This window comes from Lissotriton vulgaris, chromosome 11 (assembly GCF_964263255.1).
Source record: "Lissotriton vulgaris chromosome 11, aLisVul1.2, whole genome shotgun sequence".
NCBI lineage: Eukaryota > Metazoa > Chordata > Amphibia > Caudata > Salamandridae > Lissotriton > Lissotriton vulgaris.
The window spans coordinates 662700909-662708493 of NC_141699.1; positions in this window are offsets into that span (position 1 = coordinate 662700909).

The following is a 7585-nucleotide window of genomic DNA, read 5'->3' on the forward strand; positions in this document are numbered from 1 at the left end:
CTGAATGATAATTGAGAATTAAGGAAATCCTCTTTACCTGTATTTTAAAAGTACATTTGTATTAATTTGTTAATAGTAGAAATGGTATAAAAAGTATATGATTCATGTATTTATCTCAAATTGTTGATCTCCGAGGAGGTCTAAACCAATAACATTAAATTGAATTGACCCGCAGACGAAGAGCAACGATTTACCTGCTCGAATTAAGGTGCACCCAAGGGGTGCCACTGGACTCATGGACAGCTTGCCTGGGGGATCACTGTAAACACCTGCCATCATGACTACAGCATCCAGACTTCTGCAATGGTGTGCCACAGAGGCACACTTGCGGACATATTTCCAAGCACCTATCCACACAGAAACATCACTTTTAATGATGTGCCTGTGGCGATAAACCCTTCTCCTTGTTTACAAGGCAGCGTTAAATGCTGTGGGAGCTGCTTGTCCTTTGTATAGTGTGTCCCTTGAGTATTGGAGTTTGACAGTGGTGGTGAGCTCTTCAATGTTGTCTCTCATGATTCCAATATCCAGCCTGAGAGAACAGACAAGCTGGTAGAGGTCTTGCAATGATATATTCACCCCTTTCCTGCTCTCAGTTGGAATAGAGTGCAATGGGAGCATGGTCTCGGCCTCTGAGGCATCAGGGATATCTGCCAGGACTGTGAACCTGTTCGTGCAGGGAACAGGGGGGCCAGACTGACTTTCTCCAACTGTAGTTGAGAGAATTAGTGGTTGGGTAGAAGAAACTTGGGGAGGGGGTTCTATCTTCGGCATTTCAGTGATCTCCAATGGTGTTTCTTTACTGTTTGCGGGTACTTCCTTTCGGGAGTGCCTCCGAAACAATTTAGGGATACTTGGTGTGTGGAGTGTACTAGTGTTTTTGAGTGATGTTGTTTGAATCAGATGTTAGTAATTCTGTATCTAGGATGTCTTCGCACTCGTGAATAAGGGTATCTATCCTATCCATCACACAGTTATTGGCGGCAAGTTTGTATGTCTTCTTTGCTTTTTTACCCTTCCCTGTCACCCCGTTAGATCTATTGCTCACCCCTGCTCCCTCCATCTATTTTCTTACATCCATCTTGTAGCCCCTATTGGGTTCATATGTCACCAGAATGCAATGCAATAGTCCCCCAAAATACTTCTGCCCACAATACCCAAAGACAAATGTTCGTTTTAGGTCGTCTTTTCCTTCCAAAACCCAGGCCCCTAAGTAAAGTTTGCAATATCAGATTCCTGATAATGTCCTATTTCGGTAAAGGTAGACCCTGGTAGACTCAATGTCACATGGCACAGTACCTTGTTAGAATGTATGTACGTCTACGTCGCAAACCAGGAGATAGATGAAAAGTAGGTGGCCCTGCCTCTTCCTTGCATGGATGGGCCAGCCCCTGACGCGCGCGTCCCTCACCGCAGGGGAGGGGCGGCACTTTGTAGCATGATGGAGATGCCTCCCCCTCACCTGAGGTGGCAGAAGTTGGGATGGTATGCCTGGCGTTGTACCCTGGGACTTGTGGTCCCACTAGGGTGGATGGCGGTCCCAGTAGCTGCAGCTGGGAAACTTTCGGCACTCGAGGTGACAGGTAAAGTACTCAGTGCTTAGGCTCCCGCCAGGGTACATTGCACAGCAGAGTGGGACCAGTAAGTCCCCTTCAGTTTCAACGCGTTAATCACCTTTTATAACAAAATTATGAAAACAGGATCCTGGAAGTGTAACTGGTAAGGTGTGATGAGGACATTTTTCCACATTTTCTGTTTGTCATTTTAATGTGCTGGTTATGTTTTGTTGAGATGTGCCATGCTATGCTTTAATAGTGGTGTGATGTTGCTATGTTATTTTGTTATATGCCTCTATATTCTCAACCAAAATTGACAACCACTTGCCACTGTTTATGGTGGTAAAATATCAATGTTTCAGATCTTCAGCCACTTAAGATACCAATCAGCCAAAATGGTGGCTGCTATATGTGTTCACGTTATGGTCTAGGGCCCAGAGAGCCAAAGATTCATAGATTGAGGTAGCACACCTTCATTAATGTTTAATGGGAAAAATACCATTTTTCGCTGAATTTTATTGTTGGGTTTTGGACTGGATCACTGCTGTCCCTTACGCAGTGTATGTGCTCTGACCATTAAAACATGTACAAATTGAATAACCCATGAATAACATATGTAGCATTTCTTTAAGGCCATAGCATATAGTGCAGAAATATACCCAGGCATATAAAGTTAAATATCACCTTTGGACGGCAACATTAATTCTGTTATCTACTGGTGTGACTAAGGAAATACCTGGTTTGAGGCCTTTATTTGTAGCCTGACTGTCACAATTTAAACCTGCAGCATGACTTGTGAAAATAACCTTATGACAGAGGGAAATCAGTCCTTTTAAACACTACTACCTCCCCCTATGTATGCATTGTAGGACACAAGGTTGGGTATAATATATTTAAAAGCGGGACATTTATACATTAAATGTTACTATGTCCCTACAAAGAAAACTCTGAAAAAGCTTTTTTTCACCATGAAAGGCTTCAGCTGTTTTATGAGAAAAAACTAGAGTGCTAGTTACAAGTCAGCTGGCTCACCTCCTGTGTTGCTACAGGGACATAGCAAGCTGCATGAGGTCTTTTCCCTTGTGTCCACCTGACCATTTGCAAATGGGCCTGGACTGGACCCCACTGTCAGTCTCTGCTGGGGTGAGTCTTCAGCCTTACTTTGTCCATGAGGTCCTGAGACCCCTGGCTGTGTTAAAATGGACTCCTCTCACAATCTCTGAAATGCTTTGGATTTAGACAAATCCTGACTTCCAGCTGCCTGAGGACCGGAACCTGTCATCCAAGCTAATTCAGCCAAAACACAACCATGAATGGCTGAAGAAACAGGATTCTCCTGCTTGGAGCTTCTCCACAACAGCAAATCTGATTCAGCCGGACCTCTGTGAAAAGGTATCCAGTCTCCTGGAACTCATGTTGGCTATAGCCAGCAACCTTGCCCCGCTGAAGAATTTTGACTTCGATCTCATAGATTAAGTCGAAATGTAAAATCTCCAACCAGGATGAACTTGCTTAGTTTAGGCAACCCACGCTTCATTACAGTTGGCCTGAACTAATGACCGTAGACTATCATTGGTTGGCGCTTTATTTTTTCTTGGTGATTTTTATCTTAAGTCTTCCTAAATTCTTACCAACGGTCCTCGTTATTGGATTTTTGTTGTTTTTGTGTCCTTTCGTTTATAATTTTTTACTCTATTTTATCTAAATTGAAGTGGAATTTTTATTGTGTTGTGTTTCTAACTTTTTAACTGCTTTGATAGTTCTAAATGCTTCACACATTTCCTTTTATTTAAGCCTGTCTGTTCTGGGCCACAGCAACCAACGGCTGAGCTTAGTTTAATTGAATTAAACGTTTGATTGGACCTATTTGCTTAGTGACTTTAGTATTTTAGGCGGATTACCATCCACACCAATAAACTATCCATTTCTTACCTTTACCAAATTATTATTTCGTGTCATTCCCAAGTTTGACCAAAAATAATGCATATTAGTCTTTTCTACACACAAAATCAATTTGTCCAAAAGTGAGAAGATTGTACGCAAATGTGATAGTATTCTGTCCCAATAGGAAGCACACAAATAAAAAAATCTATATGACTCAAGTTTGACCCTTAATGTGGGGTGAGTAAATTATACAAAATGAATTACAACATACACAAGACCATTTCTTAGCTTTGTATGTGTATTAAAATTAATACATAAACACATCCAAGATCTGGTTCACAATAACGGCGTTATATTTTTTCCAGGAAAGCATTTAAAGAAATCTTTAGAGGCAATATCAAAATATGTACATACATTTTTCACACATAGGTTACAAACGCTCCTATCCCTTTTATGTATCACATTGTGGTGTGCAAAAGATGCACCAGCATGCTGTATGGCTCAAAAATCGACAAAAAACATTTTCATGTTGATTACTTGAGATATTAAAATATTCATACTTTCCCTTCACAGTTTGGGCCCGATTCACATTTTTAGCTCCGATTTCTGCTGATTAGTATATAAAACAATGATACACTTTTGTAGGAAATTACAATCAGGGTCACATTGGGAACCTTAAAGGCAAAACATTTCAATTCAGCCCTTCTCCCTCTCTCGTACCCTTTTTGCAGTTTCTTTCTTTCTCCTAAAACACCCACTGAGGTTGCTGTAATTACTTGCTGTTGAAAGTGAGAGGGACGAAGGACAGCGGCCCTCTGCCTACAAAAACCGGCCTCCACACCAATAGTGAAATACTCAGTGGAGAAACCAGGCAGTCCAGGTGTAATTGCAATTTGCCAAAGAGTGACCTTTTTACAAACGGAATACTTGGATAGGGGAGACATCGTTTGCAATGCACTGGTTACAAAGCCTGCCATTACAACAGAATTTTTACAATGCAAATTCTTTACAACGCATTCCCCAAAGTAACACTCCTGCGGAGTTAGAATAGTAATTTGCGTTGTAATGGATTATGCGTTCTAACGGTTTGTGTTGTAATGACATGCATTGTAATGGATTTTCCATTGTAAAAAATGCAATATCATGGCACGTGTTGTAAATGCGTGCAATGTAACATGTCCTATTCCTTGAATAGTGGGCCATTAGCTCGAAACTGTAATTCTAGCACGTTTTATTACACCAAATATGCCACAGTAATACGTGTAGTTTATTTTCAACAATACGTAAAGTGGGCCATGAAATAAAATAAGTCGGAGCACCAGTTACTGCTCTCTTCAAACATTTGTGCACAGAATGTAATCAGGCTTCACTACTGGGACTTTCAATTCAGTAAAATATACAACCTAGGCTGTGCCAATATCTTGTGTGCACAAATGCAGACGTGCGTTGTGCAGCAATGTTATATTTGGCACTGGAAGCACTAACACACTGAGAGCAAAATTTATTAAAAGATACCGTTGCTTTTGCACCACGCAATGGGGTACATACATGATGCAACCCTACATTGATTTATCAAGTCATGCTAAGCCACCATGCGTGGACCTGGGTGGCTTGTTAAATCCTGAGCAGCGCAACGCAGCGTAAATCTCTCTGTTGCGTGACTCAGCCCCAGGAAGGTATTCCATGGGTGGTGCATGGGTGTTCCATGCAACACCAATGGACTCGACACATTGCCAAATTTACTATAAGTGGTTGACATGGGAATGTGGCAATAACAAGGAGAAATATGTTTATTTCTCCTTGGTTTTTTTTCCTCTTTCTACGTGTGCTGCAGAATACAGCGTATCATAGAAAGAGGAAAAGGCCTCAGGAGATAGTATTTTTTGCAGGAAGGCATCCCTTCCTGCACAAAAACAATACTCGTCTATGAAAAAGAATGATAGAGTTTTAAAATGAAATAATTTAATTAATCAATATATGTCATCATTCTTAAAAATGTTACAAAAGACTAATCATTTATATTTATTGATATTTTCTAAATCTATGAAAACACTTAATTCATTTTGGAATATAGTTTTGTTATTTTTAAGATTTAAATAAAGAGGGTGTTGGGAGATTTCTGACCCCAATTAAGATTAATGTTTCTTCAAAAAGATTTAGGAGAGGGTTAGAAGGGGGGTGTATTAATACTCAAGTGATACATTTATTACTATTGTTTCACAAAATAACAATTTGTACCAAATATATATGTTAAAAATAAAATAAAAATTGTAAAATATATGTATTAAACATGTTTATTTATTTTTTTGTGATATAGCTTGTGAAAATAAGATTAAGGTGTTTGAGTGAGTTTAACTCCCCAATTATAATGTATTTATATTTGATAAAAAATACGGATTGAAGTGTAATATTACTTAGGTATTTAAATTATGATTTGAGTTATAATAATTATAATAATTAATTTCAAATGTACCTGTAATTTATTAAACTATTAGTAATGAGATTGATAAAAAGTAAACCATAATATTAGTTTAAAATCTTTATAAAAAAATAAAAAGATATTGCACTTTCAATTTGATCAAATATTGGATGCATTAATTAGCTAATTAATGCTTTAGTGTTAAAAATTAATGATTTATTTAATCAATATATGGTAGTTTGAAAAATATTTTCAAAATAAACTTTAACATGGAAGGCCCCAAAGGCACCCACACAACCAATCTTCTCGAGAGAATGAACACCCTCAGTCAGCAACAGAATCAGATACAGTTATGCCTCCAAAATTACCTGGTCCGTTCACTCCCTCATTCACTTCCACATCAAAACAACCCCCATTATCCACATGACTCCGACCTGTGCCCTCTACAGGAACTGGAGCAAAATAACCAAAAACTGCTGGATCACCAAACTCAGTGCCTCACCCCTAGACAGTGCCATCGACCTCCAGGGTGCAGTTGAAAACTTTAATGCATGGGTCACCAAATGCACCAATAGAGTTGCACCCCTCAAACCCACCAAACCTAGAAGAACCTCCAAACATAACAGCTGGTTCACCACAGGAAGGAACTATTCTATATCATAAAAGAATTCTGCAACCCCACAGCATCAGAGAACACCATTACCTATTCTCTGCAATATCCTTGCATATTTCTTCCACAACAAAATTGCCACAATCAATGAGCACTTCAACCCCCAACCTCCTGGAGCCAACCTCGATAGGCTCCTCAACCTCACCAATTCCAGCATAAACACTTTACCCACAAGGGAACTACCCTTGGCACAGACTACTGCCACCATCATGAACACCATCCATTCCGGAGCTCCAAGATATCCCTGCCCCTACCACATGTTCAATCTGGGGAACAGCACCATCCATCCTCAAGGAGCTCACCACCATTATCAATGCCTCCATCCCGACAACCTTCTTCCCAGAGGGTTGGAAACATACAGAAGTCAAACCACTCCTTAAAAAACTCACGGCAAACCCCAAAGTTCTCCAAAAACTACCGGCCCAACTCCCTGCTCCCATTGCCAGCCAAAGTTCTGAAGAAAGCCATAAACCTCCAGCTCACTGCCCACCGAGAATACAACAACCTATTAGACCCCTCCCAATCCAGCTTCCGTTAAAATCACAGCACGGAAATCACCTTGCTCACGGCCACCAATGACATCAGGACTCTCCTTGACATGGGAGAAAATACTCCCCTAATATTCCTTGATCTCTCCGCAGCCTTCAACACTATGTCCCACTACACCCTCCTACATAGACTCCACCAAATGGGAATTCAAGGGAAAGCTCTCAAATGAATTGCATCTTTCCCCTTCGGAAGAACCCAAAGTGTCCACCTCCACTCTACACCTCAGGCCCAAAAACATCTTGCGCGGCATCCCAAAAGGATCCTCACTGAACCCAACCCTGTTTGAAACATACATGGCTCTCCTGGCCTCCCTGGTGAGATCCAACAGCATGAACATCATCTCCTACACAGTCAATGCTCAGCTCATCCTCTCCCTATCCTCAGACCCAGCTAACTCCAAAACTAACTGCCACAGATACATGATCAGTGTCGCAAGCAGGATGCAGAACAGATGCCTCAAGCTCAACACTGACAAAGCAGAGATACACATTTTCATGAGCAGCACCT